This window comes from Eptesicus fuscus, chromosome 4, assembly GCF_027574615.1.
Source record: "Eptesicus fuscus isolate TK198812 chromosome 4, DD_ASM_mEF_20220401, whole genome shotgun sequence".
NCBI lineage: Eukaryota > Metazoa > Chordata > Mammalia > Chiroptera > Vespertilionidae > Eptesicus > Eptesicus fuscus.
The window spans coordinates 56,011,710-56,029,815 of record NC_072476.1 but is presented as its reverse complement, the minus strand read 5'-3'; the positions used below and the strand labels follow the sequence as shown (position 1 = coordinate 56,029,815).

General features: G+C 35.0%; 1 non-coding gene across 1 annotated transcript; it reads left to right on the top strand.

Moving 5' to 3' along the window:
• Window positions 1-1,691: 1,691 nt before the first annotated feature.
• Window positions 1,692-1,798, top strand: LOC114232620 (U6 spliceosomal RNA). The gene has a single exon (XR_003618702.2). It is a non-coding gene; the product is annotated as a U6 spliceosomal RNA (small nuclear RNA).
• Window positions 1,799-18,106: the final 16,308 nt, after the last annotated feature.

Below are 18,106 nucleotides of genomic sequence, written 5' to 3'. Positions count from 1 at the left end.
TTTTTATAGTTTTTGGATTTTACATTTAAGTCTTTAACCAATTTGGGTTTATTCTTGCATATGGTATAAGAAAGTGATCCAGTTTCAATCTTTTTCATATACCATTTCAATACCATTTAATAAAGAGACTGTCTTTATATCACTGTGTATTCTTGCCTCCTTTATCATAGATTAATTGACACTATACACATCAATTTATTTGTGGGCTCTCTATTCTGTTACATTGATCTATGTGTATGTTTTATGCCAGTATCATGCTGTTTTGATTACTATAGCCTTGAAGTATAGTTTGACATTTGGTAGCATAATACATCCAACATTGTTGTTCTTTCTCAAGGTTGCTTTGGGTATTTGTGGTCTTTTGTGGTTCCATATAAATTTTAGAATTGTTTGTTCTAGTTCTGTGAAAAAAATGCCATTGGTATTTTGATAGTGATTGCACTGAATCTGTAGATTGCTTTGAGTATTATGAACATTTTAATATTAATTCTTCCTCTCGATAAGCACAGTATATCCTTCCATTTATTTGTATCTTCTTCAATTTATTTCTCCAATGTCTTTTACCACTTTGGTTGAATTTATTTGTAGGCATTTTATTCTTTTTGATGCAATAGTAAATGGAATTGTTTTCTTAAAATTTGTTTCTGATACTTTGTTATGATGTATAAAAATGTAACTGACTTCTGAATATTAATTTTGAAACCTGCTACTTGACCAACTTCATTTATTCTAATATTTTTTTTTGTGTGTGTGTGTAGACTCTAGGGTTTTCTATATATAATCCTATATAATAAAACCCTAATATGCAAATTGACTGAATGGTGGAATGACTAGTCACTATGACATGCACTGACCACCAGGGGGCAGATGCTCAACACAGGGGGAGCACCACTCAGCCAGAACCTGGCTCACGGGCAGTAAGGAGTGAGGGGTTCTGGACTGTGAGAGCCATGAACTGCGAGAGTGATGTCTTACTGCTGGCTTAGGGGGATAGGACCTAAGCCAGCAGGTGGACATCCCCTTACGGGTCTCGGACTGTGAGAGGGTGCAGGCCGGGCTGAGGGACCTTCACACCCCTGAGTGCAAGAATTTCATGAACCGGGCCTCTAGTATCATATAATCTGCAAACAATGATAGTTTTATTTCTTCTTTTCTGATTCAGATGTCTTTTGTTTCTTTTTCTTGTCTGATTGCTGTGGTTAGGGCTTCTAATACTATACTGACTAAAAGTTGTGAAAGTGCACATTCTTATCTTGTTACTGATCTTGAAGGAAAAGCTTTACACTGTTGAGTATGATATTAGCTGTGGGTTTGTCATATATTGCCTTTATTATGTTGAGGTATGTTCCCTCTATCCCCACTTTGCTGTGTGTTTTTATCATACATAGATGTTGGATTCTGTTAAGTAATTTTTCTGCATGTATTGATAAGATCATATGATTTTTATCCTTAATTTTGTTTATGTTAACTGTCTTATGGATATTGAACTAACTTTGCACCCCAGGAAAATATCTCACTTGATCATGGTGAATAATATTTTTGATGAAACACTACACCTTCTTGATTGTGCAAATTTATGATAAATATTTTCATAAGTTATTTTATATCCTCCCACATTATTGTGACCCTTCTGGTTCCTAGCATGTGTGTCAGTTATAAAGTCCTTTCCTTTCAATTAAAACTTAGCCTTTGTGCTTACTTCAGCAGCACATATACTAAAATTGGAACGATACAGAGAAGATTAGCATGGCCCCAGCGCAAAGATGACACACAAATTCATGAAGCATTCCATATTTAAACAAAAAAAAAACAAAAAACCTCAGCCTTTTTCTTTCCTGTTGTGGTGCTGAAAATTGGATTCTGTAAACTACATTTCTTCTCAGCCTGCCACATCCCTGTTAAACTCTGCTAGTAGAGTGCATCAGAAGGAAAATCCAAGGTGAGAGAGGATATGCATTATTACATTTTTTAATGGAAACGCTCCTAAAAGCTTGCATTTCCTACAAACAACAGTGGAATCTTCATAGTGGCAGAACACAGGCTCACATTTTATGTTCCAGCTCCATTTTCACTATGAGGACCTCATATTCAAGCTTTCTCTACATGCCTTTATGTAGCGACCCCTCAAAAATAGATGTGCTCTCATCTGTGGCTCAGTCTAGCTACAGCTGGTCCAGAAAAGAGAAAGACCTGATTAGACCTTAAAAGTGGGCTTGGGACAATTTGGACAGGGAACATAGGGTCACAGGTATTCAGAATATGGTCTAGAAGGGGATCACCTGCTCAGATCCAGCAGCTAATTTTATGACATGGATCCCTCACCCTGGGAAGGATTCTGCTGAAAGAGGAATGTTGAGTCCCCTAGAGCACAGGGTATGAAAACTCTTGCATGCCTCTAAAGATGATTGGGCTTGTAATTCACATTAATATATGCAAAATGTGTAGTATGGATTACATATTTTGTGCCTGACTCTAAATAATATGTTGAGTATTCAACAATCAATAAGAAATGGCCCTATTTTTTGCATAAATATCCAGGAAGAGACAATTACTTCTACTCACATTGTTTTATTGATTGAATTTCTTATAATAAGTATATGCAACCTGTATAAAAAAAATAGACTGAGTAAAGAAATTTACAATATCTAAAACTGATTATGGAATAATAAAGCATATCCCCACCAAATTGTATGGTTTATCATGAAAAGTAGAAATATCACAAAAGAATTTGGCAAGTGATATGAGCAATTTAGAAAAAAAAGAAAATCAGAGGGCTAACAAACATTAAGGGAAAATCTCAAACTCTTCCACATTCAGATCAATGCTTATGAAATATAATTAGCTAACACTATTACTAGATATACAAAATTTAGAAGTCTAAAGAATCCATACTAGATTATAAAAATATATCTGAATCATAAACTTTGGGGAAGACTATGAAAGTTATCATAAAATCATCAAATAATGATTTTAGATAAGTAGTTCCCAGTGCTGCATGAAACATAAAAGAAGGCAACATATGGGATATATGCTGCAGGTTCTGCAGACTTATTGAAGATAAATTTGGCAACAGTCTATAAGGATGGAGAAGAACTAATAGGAAAAAATGTCTGGCTTTAATTTAAGCTATATCTTGAAGTAAGTCAAGGAAAGGTAAAAGATCAGGTATGGAAGAACAACCAGAAGCCAAGAAAGTAGGAGCATGTGAGTCCAGAGGAAGACTAATGATTCAAATTAAATAGTGGATAAATGCTACAAAAATTTATAACAATATAAGCGTAACATGCTAATTAGACCTGACATCCTTCAGGACAAACCTGGGGCTGCAAGGGAAGCCCGGGTCCCAGGAAGCTGGTGCCAGCAGCCGGGGGAAGGAAGACCTACTCTTGCATAAATTTCATGCACCGGGCCTCTAGTATTAATATATTTCAGAATTCCATGTAAGATTTTTAGCGTTCCATACCTTACAAGGGAATGGAGGATTAACTCTAGTCATAAAGTATTGTATCTACATAGGGGAATTGTGGATGTCCATTGGCTAATTATAGTCATTTGTTTGCCCAAATTTTGGATCTTTTCATTCTTTCAACAGACCTTTGTTTTTTGCTTTGTTCATGCCTGAAGCTTCATTGGTAGTTGGAGTTTGTCTTACCAACCCAGCAGTTGACGATACCCAAGGAGAAACACAAAGATCTGTACCAGAGGATACACATGCAACTCCAGGAAAAAACAAAACAAAACATGCCTCCACATGGAAATCCTGAGCACCAGGGTTTTAGTTTGTCTTTCTTTGCTTAGTCTTCCTCACATTCTTTTGCTTTATACGTCAACTATTTTGCACAAGCACACATGCTTTCTAAACCAGTGTAAATAGATAGAGCCATTTAAAAGTGTACCTTCTGGAATGCTTTAATTCCAAGTCTATTGATTACACACTTTCAACAGGAAGAATCCTAGAAAGTCATTTTACAGATATTGTCAGCTCTAGAATTTTATTAGTTCAGTGCCTGGACTCTGAATCCATTTGATCCCACCTTCATTTGTTGTCTTAAGAATAAAATGAATAACATGTTCTATGCTCCTAGCACTTATCTGATGCACTCTAGAGTAATGTATAAACTAGTTTTATATGGATTTACCTTAATTTTAATATGCATACATGTAGGAAAATGAGGGAATCTGTCTATTTGATGACAAATTGACAAGTGAATTATTTTACTTAACAGTTATTGCTTCAGAGTTTTACTAAGTTGGGATTGGCTTCACATTTACTATATCACATATATCACTCTTACAGTTAAGCAGAATATATCATAGATGCCTACAGAGAATTAAGGGGGGGGGTAAGACACAGGCATTGATTTGAGTAAATTATTAATATAACAAAAGCAAGACCACCAAAAAAGCACCCTTTGCATTGTGTGATTAGTAATAAGAAATAAAAATAGAAAAGAATTTAGAAAAAATAAGCATAATCAATCAACTAGTTAACAAATATTGACCATGTACTGTGTATCCAATAGTGTTTTGCTTGCCAAGGCTTATGCTGCCAGATCCATATTTTTATAATTATTGCCTTTGCACATTACTGGATTTTAAGGTCAAGGCAAAATGCTAGACATTAGTCAGTACTTGAAGTAGCATTTAACTTAGATAATTAACATCTTAATTTGTTAACATTCCTAATTGACCAAAAAGAAAAACTTTTTATCCAAACATATTTCATTTAAAACTGTTTTGATCCATATAGTAAAAAGTACTTTTATTTCATTCTATTTTATGACGCATTTTAAAAGTTCAAATATATGTGTGTTAAAATGTTTTATTATTTCCACTCACATAATAATAATGTCCTTTGGTTAGAAAAGTCAGTTCACATTTATTGCATTCATTTTAGTCCCTCTGATTCTATCTTAACTGAAACACTCTGAGCTGCTCCAGGCTAGAGCTCTGAGAATGGAAACAATGCCTCTGCTTATTTCTTTTTCCTTTGAATAACTAGAAAAGCATCTAATGGGAGTCTTATGTCTCTCTACTCATGGGTAAAACCATAATGGGGTTTATACTTGCCTAGGAGTCAGTTACAGGCATCAAGTATACTGACCATATGATGAATCCTACATTAACCTAGTCAATAATATTTCCCATTTTCTTTTAAATGCTAAAAGATGTGCATTCTGAATTTTTTTTCTTAACTACTTTCTAGCCTCTTAGTTCTTTTATCAAAAGGAAGGACCATCTGACCAAAACTTGTAGTTAGTCCTGTCCCAGATGGTATAATCCACCCAGAACTAGAGTAGGAATATATTTTTTTAATTGTATAAAAGACTCTGGATATCAGCAAGAAATGTGTCTCATTGATGATCTGTCTCTAACCTTGTGCTGCAGTAATGATAACTGGTCCCCTATATTTTTTTTTTATATCTTCTTGGTAACCATTGCGGAAATTTGTTGCTTTGGTCTAATAAGCACCATTGTTCTGCTTTATTTTGGAAAAAATACCTTTCCTTCTTTGCAGTCTTGGTCTACTTTATTGATACTCCATATCCAATCTATAAGCAAATCCTGTTGGCTTAATGTTTAATTTATTTTCAACTAGCCCTTTCTCTATCTCTACAGCTACCATTGCTTCTTACCTAAATCATTTTAAAAGCCTTCTAACGGGCCTCCCTGTTTCCCAAGCTTCACTCTCTACAACCAGTTCTCAACATAACAGCCAACATAATTTTATTAAAAAGTAAAATTAAACTGTATTACTCATCTTCAAAATTTTCTTCATTTTTCTTCCATACTAATATATAAAAAGCCAGGGGCCATCACGAACGAAACAACTGGACATACGACCAAACATAGGTTGCGTGGGGTGACAAGGCCAGCAGGGGTGTTAGTGAGGGATGACCAAACAACTGAATAAGCAGGCTGCTTGGGGCGACCAGGCCGGAGTGGGGAGGGGGTGGTTAGGGGTGATCAGGCTGGCAGGCAGGCAGGTGAGCAGTTAGTAGCCAGTGGTCCTGGATTGTGAGAAGGATGTCTGATTGCCGGTTTAGGCCCGATCCCGGGGATGAGGCCTAAACTGGCAGTCAGACATCCCTTGAGGGGTCCCGGATTGAAGAGGGTGCAGGCTGGGCTGAGGGGATCCCCCCTCTGTGCACAAATTTTTTGCACCAGGCCTCTAGTCTTATGATAAAAATCAAAATCCCTGCTTGGATTAACATGATCATGCCCCCTGTTATTTCTTCAAGTTTGTTTCCTACTACACTGCCTACTCTCACTTCACTGGAGTCACACTGGGCATTTGCACATTTTGTTCCTTCTGTCAAAAAGCACTTCACCCTGATATATCCATGAATTACTTTCTTACTTTCTTCAAGTATTTATCCAAATATTAACAATGTTCCATACAGAGTAGGCACTCATTAAATATTTGTTGTGTCTGAATATCTGTCAATCCAGGTTATTCTCTGCCCTCCTCTGACAAGTGTTAGTCACAGCTCCTAAGAGTGCATTTACTAATCTCTCACATCTCTTTCTCTCTCTTTTTCTCTCTAAGGAAAATGATTATGGATTACAGAGGATAGGTTTTTTTAAAAAAAGAGGTAAAACTCATTATGGTTTATAGAAGTGCTCTCTTAGTTACTCGAAGATTAGAATCCCCAGTCCTTTTTAGTTGGCAGATTTTTGAAATTGCCACTTTTTGCCTTCAGTATCACCTCCTCTCTATTCCCAATTATCCACCTATGTGAACAACCCCAATATTAGAGTCCCTCCTTCCACATTCCAATGCCGACTGCTTTCTGTGTCAAGCTTTTCTATTATAAATATATAGAGAATTTTTAACAAATATATATTCTTCTAATTGATATTTTTCTAATATAAACTGCTATGCAAAGCAGTTATTTTTATAAGCTGTTTCCCCCTTTCTCCTCCTCAAAACCCCATATTAGAAAATGTGTACTCTTTTTTTTTTTAATTTTACCATTTTAGATGGCCTAATCTATAAATCTAAAAAACCTCTACCAAGCGAATTCTGACTACAAGTGAAGACAGGATCTTGCAACTCAGCAAAGGCAAAGGCATATGTTCATCAATTCATTAGTTTAACAAATATCTATTAATCTTGTTCAATATACAAGATTCTCTTCTAGGTGCTAAGATACAATGGTAAGACAGAAATGATTTATGCTACCATATTGCTTGGTAAAGATTTTCCCATTTGAAATAAAATACTCTACCAATTTCTCTGACAATAGTCTTCAGAAGAGACTTAAATTTATTGTTCCTTCTCTGTTTTCCCAATTGTTAGAAATAAGTAACAAATGTGTCTCCAAATTATGTCTTTGATAAAAAGGTTACTTATGAACCCTATTCCCTTTTCCCCCCAAAATAAATATCTGTAATTAAGGAATAGAGGGAAGTTGAACAAATAAACACTACTTCTAAAAACAGATGCTCTATCTAGTGGAGAATAATTAAACTTGAATAAATATATTTTTAAAAGACTCAGTCATGTTTAAAGATGATATTTTTTTTCCTGAATTTGTTTAACAAATACGTATTTATATACTATTCATGATGAAATATGCTTATAAATTATGTAATAATAGCCCTGGCCAGTGTGGCTCAGTTGGTTACAGCATTGTCCCATGCATGGAAGGGTCATAGGTTCGATTCGTGGTGAGGACACATATCCAGGTTACATTCCTGTCGGGGCACATATGAGAGGCAACAGATCAATGTTTCTCTCTCCCTCTTCCTTCCTCTGTCTTTAGAATTAATAAAAAACATATCCTTGGATGCAGATTAAAAAATTATGTAATACATTAAGTTAAAATTTTATGCCACACATTAGTTACTACATAGAAATCTTATGTATCTGCATGATTCTACACATAAACATTAAAAATATAATACTTAGTGACTAAAATATGACAGCAACATTATTTATTACTAGAGGCCCAGTGCACAAAATTCGTGCATGGAGGGGGGTTGTCCCTCAGCCCAGCCTGTACCCTCTCCAATATGGGACCCTTCAAGGGATGTCCGACTGCCCTCTCACAATCCAGGACTGCTGGCTCCCAACTGCTTGCCTGCCTGCCTTCCTGATTTCCCCTAACCGCTTCTTCCTGCCAGCCTGATCACCCCCTAATCACTCTGCTGCCAGCCTGTTTGCCCCTAACTTCCCTCCTCTGCCGGCCTGGTCATCCCTAACTGCCCTCTCCTGCAGGGTTAATTACCTCCAACTGCCCTCCCTTGCAGGCCTGGTCCTTCTCAACAGCCCTCCCTTGCAGGCTGGGTGCCTCCCAACTGCCCTCTCCTGCTGGCCATCTTGTGGTGGCCATCTTGTGTCCACATGGGGGCAGGATCTTTGACTACATGGGGGCAGCTATATTGTGTGTTGCAGTGATGATCAATCTGCATATTACTCTTTTATTAGATAGGATAGAGGCCTGGTACAGGGGTGGGGGCCAGCTGGTTTGCCCTGAAGGGTGTTCTGGATCAGGTGGGGGTTCCCTTGGGGCATGGGGCAGCCTGAGCGAGGGGCCTGTGGTGGTTTGCAGGCCGGCCACACACCCTGGCAACCCAAGTGGAGGCCCTGGTATCTGGAATTTATTTTCCTTCTACAATTGAAACTTTGTAGCCTGGAGCAGAGCCAAGCCTGGGGCTCCCTCCACTGCCAGCTGCCATTTCTGTTGGGGTTATAATTGAAACTTTGTTGCCTTAAGCGGGTGGGCCCGGCCAGGGTGTGCAGAAAGCTTTGCTTCCCCTGTTGTCGGTGGCAACCCTGGCCTGCTCTCTCAAGCTCCATTCTGCCACCATTTGTTTGAATTTGTTTACCTTTTATAATTGAAACTTTGTAGCTTGAGTGGAGGCTTAGGCCTGGCAAGGGCAGGCAGAAAGCTTGGCTTCCTCTGTTACCTAGGAAACCTTGCTCTCTGTGGCTGTAGCCATCTTGGTTTGGGTTAATTTGCATGCTCACTCTGATTGGATGGTGGGCGTGGCTTGTGGGTGTGTCAGAGGTATGGTCAATTTGCATACTTGCCTATTATTAGGTAGGATTGTTTTAATTTAATATAATGCTTTTTTGACTTTTCCAAAATTTACCAATTTAATAAACTCTGAATACCATTAAACACAATTTGCTTTCTGAACTCTATTATTATAAAAAATGAAAACCTATTTTTTTCCCAAGTTGTTCCCAAGACTGTTCACATTTCTAACTAAATTTACTCCTGTAAATTTGTCAGAGCATACTTTTTCAGTATATACAATTTCAAATCCCCCTAACGATAGCATGGAACTTGAATACATTGATTAGAAGAGTTACAAACAACCAGACATAGTGTCATCATGGTCAAAATCATGGCCAAATAAAACATTTTCAAGTGATTTAAGAGTGTTTATATTTATTCAAAAATTATTCCATCTCAGAGAAAATAACCACAGTTATTTTTCTTAAGCTACTTTAAAATTGTTTCTTCAGAAATAGATTTTCCAAGTACAAGTGATTTTAAATGTCAAAAAAATTTAAATGTACTTTCTATGGTTAGAGTTATGATAAAATTGCAAGATGAACTCGGTGGATTAAACAGTAAATAAAGAAGAAATTAATTTCACTGTTTCCCAAAGAGGCTGGGTTAATGTCAAATTCAGATGATGTATTTTTAGTTTCTGCTCTCCACATTTTACAAAGGTTTATTGATTTGGAATTTTACCTGAACATCAGTTGAACCTATTTGGCCCCACTTTGCCAATGTAGAGAGAGATTCCTAATTCTGAAATCTTCAGCATTTTCTTTTTTTCCCCTTGTGAAATCGTGTGTCTTTTACAATATTTTTTTCTTTATTGATTAAGGTATTACAGATGTGTCCTTATCCCCTCATGGTTGGCCCCCCCCCCCCACACACACACTCTTGCCCTCACCCCTCTGGTGTCTGTGTCCATTGGTTATGCATACATATATATGAGTTTAGAGTGAATCTAACTACAACTATTTTTTTAGGCTCATCCAATGGCCAATATCCTGTGTAAAACTTTATCATTTATTCATTTTCATAGGTTTCATTAGACCCTGTAGTTTCTGATAAAAGATGAAAACTCTTTTCACCTAGTATTTGTATCTTTGGAAGTTCTTGGAACACAAAGGAACAACAACATCCAAAACTAAAAACCAAGATTACAGACTTGGTTCCACTATTGGTTTCTCTATTATTCCAGTAACTTGTTTCATCTGGCTTTCAATATATTTGCTGCATTAAAAAATCATACAAATAGATTTTGGATGAGAATTTGTTAAATAATCATTTTACTTTATATTTGGATGTATTTAGACAGGGTTTTGGGATCCTTGTTTTATTTCCAAATTAGATAACTATATAACTAATAACTAGTAATGTTTTATATCCTTGTCTCTGTCACTCATTTTCATTCTCTAAAACAAGTCTAATATTTTCTTCAGTTTCAAAGCTTCTTTGCAAGGTATATTATTCTTTTTTTTAAACTTTAAATGATTTATTCAGATTAATTTTTGAAGCCCACTTATGTTTTTATATTTCTCATATTAGTATCGTCTATAGCTTTCCTATATTTTCCATTCCTAATTTTATCACATTCAAAATATCACATATTTCACTGAAAGTTGAATTAGGTCTGCTTGCAAACTTCACAAATTGAACACAAAAGATATGTTTGGCTTACAGAAGATACACTGTGAAAATCAATAATATCATGGAAAGTTAAATATTTATAAAGCATATAACTGGGGGAATTGTGCTCCTTTTACTTTGCATAGGTACATAAAGAAACTTGTAAAATCTGAGCTGAAACAGAAGAGTTGAAAAATCAGGATTCTCTTAGCACAGGGTGTCTATCCGCATCCATAGTTTTAGGGACTCTGTGGGAGTACATATCACAGAGCTACTCTTGACATTTTGGACAATGTAGACTTACTCCAACTGGCAGTTGAAAAGCTCCCAATGGGAGCATTTAGTGGGTTTACAAGGCCCTACGTGTCCATCATCTGCCAGCCATCCTCTCTCATTTCTGACTTGGGTCATTTCACTTTATCTTTGGGACTCAGACACCACCTTACCCATGGCATCTGACAGAAACCACAGCCGATTGAAAAATAAATTTTTATAGTTGACCTTTCAAATTATGCTTGAGTTTCTTTGGAAAGGCTGCAATTTCTGTCAGAATGCTTGTTTAGTAAAATAGAGTTGCTTTGCTTTGCCAATCTGCTTTGGCAATCAACCCATGTAACGTTATGTCTAAGCATATCTCTTTTAGGCAAAGAATATTTACCTTATGACTACATGACAGACAATTACCCATAATTGCTTAGATATAAAATTCCATTGCCAATTTTTACCTGATTTTAATTTAATCTATACTATTGCTTTAGGGAAGGTCCTTTTAAACTATGTTATACTGCAATGGGCAGAACATAAGTTAGGATTTTCAATATAGGTGCAGAGTATATAGAACCACAGAAATCTTAAGAAACTTATTTTGACTCTTCTTTTCCCAACTCTGTGCACTATATTGGATTACATAAGACTATCTATAAAATATCAGGTTCTCTTAATGTATTCTTACTTTTATAAAGAATGCTTCTTGGGTATTTTCTTCCCTTTCTACACCCTCCATCATGGCATATTCTGAGTTTTCTTGCTCTTGTATATAATAAATATAGATTTCTATATTTTAAAAAGGATTTGGGGTGGTTTTCTTTGTATACAATTTACAACCAGTAAGTATTTTCCTATCATTTTGTTAAAGTCTTTCAGTTAGTCACTCATTAACACAGATTACTATATGTTAATATTTTATGTCATAGTTATGTTTGACACCTGATCTTGTTATCAACCATCCAAATTTCACTTTATGGTGATGCTCAGAGTTAGGTCCACATGTAGTGGAAATGAATTTTGTAGCCCCTAAATGCTACTTTTTAAAACCAAAGTGGTACTGTTATTTCATCTTTAAAAAGTGAAATTATCTGAATCATATTTTTTTAAAAAAAATCTGATCATCATGTAGTCCATAGATAAGTAAAAACATGTTTTCTTGCCATTGGCATTCTTACAACTATAACAAAGCATGGATAAAAGTAATTAACAAAAAAATAGACAGAGAGTAAAACATGGCAAATTGAGCAAAGAGAGATGGAAACTAATGCTAGAGGTTACAGAGAACAAATCCCTATGTAGAGAATTTGGGAGTGAGAGTAGAGGTGGAATGCTGAGAGAGGGGATAGATACAACTGATCTTTAAAGGTTTATATTGGCAGTTCAAGGAGATAAAATATGGGGATGTTGCTTATAAAGGGTGAAGGGTCAGAACACTGTGCAAAAAAAGGCATGCAAAATGAATGGAAGCAAGAAAGAAAATGGAATTTGTGAAATATTATGGTTATATCATTTTGCTTAATGGTGATGGTTTGCAAATATAATAGTATGTAAAATCAGATGTAAAATCAGATGAAAAGTTTGGATCCTGAATCTGAGAGTGTTATATACCAGGTTAGTAGTCTGGGTCTAGTAGGTAGGTTGTATGAAATGCATATGATAAAAAAATATATTTCAAAAAAAATAGTAGGTAGTATACAAGTGAATATAATAACCAAGTTGGATGCAAGAAGAAAAAAGAATCCATCCTTTTAGTGTTCCAGGAGGTACACATGGCCTATAGTGTAGAGCAGGCGTCTTCAAACTACGGCCTGCGGGCCACATGCGGGTGTTTTGCCATTTTGTTTTTTTACTTCAAAGTAAGATATGTGCAGTGTGCATAGGAATTTGTTCATAGTTTTTTCTAAACTATAGTCCGGCCCTCCAACAGTCTGAGGGACAGTGAACTGGCCCCCTGTTTAAAAAGTTTGAGGACCCCTGGTGTAGAGTGTTAGCTATAAGAATATAAAGAAAGGAATGGATGAGGGAAGCAACACAGAAACTAAAGAGTAGATAATTAAGATAAGTCTGAAACTGTTTATTTTCTCCAAGGAAATTATGAATTTAGTTTTCAAAATGCCAAATTTGAGATGAAAATGGATCATCTCAGTGTGGTTATTTAGTTATTTTAGATTCAGGTTTAGATTCTAGTGACATTAAAAACAAGAGACAAAGACTTTAGAGTTGATCTTTGAGGTTTCCATGAAAATTTGAAAGCAAGGCTCAGTTAAAAATTACCTGTGAAGTTCCTGTAATGTTAAACCCTTTCATAAAGAGAAATCTAGCTTCCCTGATCAAAGGCTAGATTCTAAAACCTCTTTCCCATTCCAGCCTCCTGAGCAATGTATGCCATAGTTCACAAAGTCATAACCATCACTGCAAAATAAGCTCAAAGGACCTATCCTACTGACACTGAAATACCAGCAGCATTCTTACGAATTTCTGTTTTCAATAACACATTCCCATATGACAGGAACTGGTTTTATTTTTCAAGCGCTATCTCAATATAACATACCACTTATATACCTTTATGTGTTCTTCCATTGATTAAGAAGTAATTTTCATAAGTACCTCATTGTTTACTAATGATACATTATCAGGACAAGTATTTTAACCTCTCAATTCATTTCTTGCTAAATACCCTATCATATATTACCCAATTCTTATAGTGAAAGCACCTGAAATATTTAAGAATAGGTAAATATATAATGGAATATATCTCATTTATATTTAGAAACTATGAAATTAAAATGTTAAAGGGAACTATGATTATTTGACCTTCCTTTGTCTAAGTTGTAACATTTACTAATATTAATATTAAATAAGTTGTAACTTTTATTAACATTATTAATATTAAATATCAGTGATACCAGATATACTCCAGAGATTTTATATCCAAAAGCTTTATCTTGCTCAAGGAACCTAAATCAGATTTAAACTATTTTATAGCCTATTGTGGACCAGGGAGGTCCTTATTTGATTACTGTAATTTTTAAAGTTGGTAACCTCATTTTTGGTCTTGAGGATCCTAGGGTGACTGGACCCATGCCAGTCCATTAGGATGGTGGATTAAATATGGATGCAAACCTTTGCCACTCCTAATATAGAGAAATAGTCTATTTTCCTCTCCCTTTCAAACTGGGCTGGCCTTTGACCTGATTGGATCAATAGAATGTGGTGAGGTGACCTCATATAACTGCTAAGGCTGCTCCTTAAAAGAGCTACAATTTCTGCCTTTACCCATTGACATATTCTCTCTTAGTAGCCAGCCACAATGTAAGATGTCTGACTACTCTGAAAGAACAATAGGGCCAAATGGGGGACCCCAAGGCACTGCAGGAACAGTTTCAGCATAGATCACATGCTGAAAGTTTGACTGCCAAGGCTGTTTGGAATGATGCTCCCTGGTTTGGGATCACCGTTGATACTTTTATTCCTCCTCTGCTGATAATGCAGGCAATTCACACAACAAGAGAGAGATGATATTGCCTGACTTGAAAAAAATATCCAGATAAAGAATTGAAATTGGGGAAAACGGAAACACTGCAGGATATTTGTCTTTGGAAAGGATCCTAGAAGTTTCTGATAAAATTCACATTTTTTATTTCCTATATACCTAGAATTATTTTCTTTTGTCAGTTTGTGATCTAGAAAAATAGAAATTTGAAAAGGCAGTTTATCTCTGGCCAAGTCTATGCTGGTATGTGTGATATTAATTCTACATCAACATTATTTATAAATAAAATAAACCAATATGATTTTAAGAAAAAGAAAGGCTTGACTTTGAGGATTCAAAGCAAAAGGCCCAACTACAGCCAGGACTCACAAAACAACTAAAATAGAAATACATTAGATACTCAAATATCTTCATTTATGGTTCTTTTTATCCATTTTATTATTATTCTTTTGTAATCTGGGTTTTGCATTTATTTGCTTGTTTATTTATTTTGCTAGCAACTTTGCCCAAGTACTGGAGGCGACTAGTACTTCAGTGCCTCAATTTTCAAATATTAAAATATAATCTCTTAGAAATTAATTACCTAATACACTAATTTTAAATTCTGTGGAATGGATTCTGATTGTTCTAGGTTATGTCAGCATTTCTTAGGTAGGTATTTGTGGACTTGGGCATTGGGCCCATTGTACTGACACCTCCACTGAATGTATACCCTTGTGAGTTGGTGGGAAAGGCATAGATTTGATAGACAAAATGGGCTTTACTGCCTTGGGCTAGGCAGTCAATCTAAAGGTGCCTACTATTAGTCACTATTAGTGGAGACAAGAATTATCTTGATTTGTCCTATATCAGGATCTGCTTTTAACTATCATTATTCTAGTCATATTTCTGGTGCCTTTTTCCCCCTTTATTATTAAGGTTTCTTTCAGAGAAAAGTGACCTATTTGATTTCTAGCTGAGAGAGCATGTAATTAAATAATACCCTTGAGCTCATTCTATTCTGCCTTATCATGAAATAAGAAAGTAAGGTCTCCTGAAGGAGAAGTAAGAAAATGCTGATATACACTACATGATAGCTTAGCTTCCCCTACCAGGACAATCTTCTTTCTATAAAATAAATGAATATACTGTATAGAAGAAGTCTGGCGGAAAAAAAAAAATCTAAGCATTATAAGTGGTGTACTGTAAGATTTTTGTTGTCGTTGTCTGTTCCAAAAGAAAAAGTAGAATTATAGTTTATCTTACTTTCCTGGCTTCATTATCACCCGTAACAGCATTTGTGTCTTCTGTAAAATCCATGCGTATAAACTAAATGTAGACTAGATTCTTAGAATCATCTCAAAAATTTAAAGCTTTACAAACAGACTTATTTTAAACTTCTAAGAAGGAATAATAGCGTTAAAACAGAAAATAAACTAAACTTGAAATATTTTAATATAAGGTGAAAATTCAAGTTTATGTTATTCTTGCCTTAAACCAAATAAAAACTATATTTTAATCTTTTAATTTTAGTCTTTCTCATATTCCCTTATCTTTTATATGCATTTGAAAGTGATGTACAATATTGAAGAGAATATCAGTAGGGAAATGAATGCAAAAAGTACCACTTGCAAGAACTTTATTTATAATGTGGAGATTTAAAAAAAGCACACCATAAAACTAAAAGCCACTTTAAGGAAAGACCCAGTAGGATCATATCAATAAGCATAACAATTTCTATTTGTACAGATTATCATTTACATGGATATTTTAAAGACATTAGGAAGCAAAATAAGCAAAAAAAAAAATCAAAACAAAACAAAAACCTCCAAACAAACCAGGAGTATATACTTAGAGACATGTGGAAAGTAAAGGCATTAGAATTAAGGTTAAAACTGAGGGTGACCCTGGTTGTACTGATTATCCTATTTAGTAAATAGGTAAGTGGTTGGTTAATCTTAGGAAATGGTTTAATTTATGTATTTGATAAGAAAATAACTTACAGATCACCTGAATCAGTAAAGTAAGTGGAACAGGAAGCTTCCAATTTAAAAAATCTGTTTTATAAAACAGGGGTATCTTGCAATTTAGTTTTTATTAGGATATTACCATAACTACCATACTATCACAAAATAGGTGATTAACAAGACAAATAGTACATTAGTACATTAGATTATTATTAACCAATATTTACTAAACACACAATACTTATAAAACAAGTGATAGATCTTGGGAAGATATAAAACCTATACAACATATGAATTATCATAAAGTATTAAAATAATAAATGTATGCAGTTCACAAGATTAGAAAAGACTAGCCAATAAGTGCTAATGTACTTAATCAAAAGTTCTTTGAATATATGTGAAATAAATTACATACAGAACACTAGGAATTATAATAGAAATAAAACATGTAGAGAAAAGTGATAGAATCATAAAATGGTTTGTATTCTTTAGACCGAAGAAGTGAGATGAGTCAATGAAAGGACAGATATTTAATTACTATAGTACTAGGTAATATCAAACATGCTATGTAGCATGTTCATTGCCTCCTCTTCATCTTAGGATAATGAAAGGTAAATTAAGTAGGCAGAATGTATAGTCAGAATAATTTTTCATCTCTCTACTTCTGTGAAAGCTCTAGAGAAAATTTTGGGAAACTGTTAGGATGCAGACAAGTTGGCTGGGTCAGAAAGAAATTAAGCTAGGAGTATATGCATTACCTTGAGTAATTATGTTTGTGAGCACTTCTGCATTTTGAGACTCTATTCCTTTTTTCCACATATTCTGATCAAGTTCATGTAGACATAACTGCATACATACATTGCCTCTCCTGTTTTATTTATTGGCAATGATGACTGAAAAAAATTCTTTGAATTGAGAAACTGAGGAGGCTCATTCTCCTGGTTTACTCTGTAACTGGTCTGGGCCTAGAAAATGTAAGTAGTCACTTATTTAGATTGCCCTCTCTGTTCTTTCTATCACCCAGGTTTTGGTACAGAAGGGCATGGCGCTCAGAGTCAATATTTACTGTTGAGTGTTTGTTAAATCTATGTGGTATTAAGTACTCCTATGACAATTTAACATTGAATATTCCACAAGATCTAAATACTTCTTTATAAACTTGTTTGACAGGAATCAATTTTCTAACTTGATTGGTTTAATACTGCTTTTAATATTTTCATTGTTTCATAGTATAACTGATAAAAATACAAGAAGTTTCAAATCCTTAGTGACCAGGCTTCATGCACTGTCTCATCCCTAGAAGACAAATAGTAGGAAGCACTACTATTTAGTAATCCCTAGAAGACAAATAGTAGGAAGCACTACTATTTAGCACTACTATTATTAAGTAATAATTTTGTTTCTGGAGATATTGTGGTCAGGGTAAGGTCGTCTAGAATTATTTTACTAGGGTCTCATTCTGGGTGAGTCAGTTTAACAACTACCACCATGGAAGCAAAATATAATTCCAAATAATTATTGTTTTAGAAATAGACATCAGGTAATGACCAACTTCTATTCAACTTTATAACAAAATGTTACAGCAAAGAGAATGAAAGCAAACATTGCATTTTTACTATTTTTTATTTTAAATGAGATGGAAAATTTGTAATCCTTATGAATGAGATATTTTTTAATTGGTCATAGTGTAAGGTGACCAGATTTTAACATTGGTAAAGTGGGACACCATTGACCGGGGGGGGGTGGGGGGGGGGTTC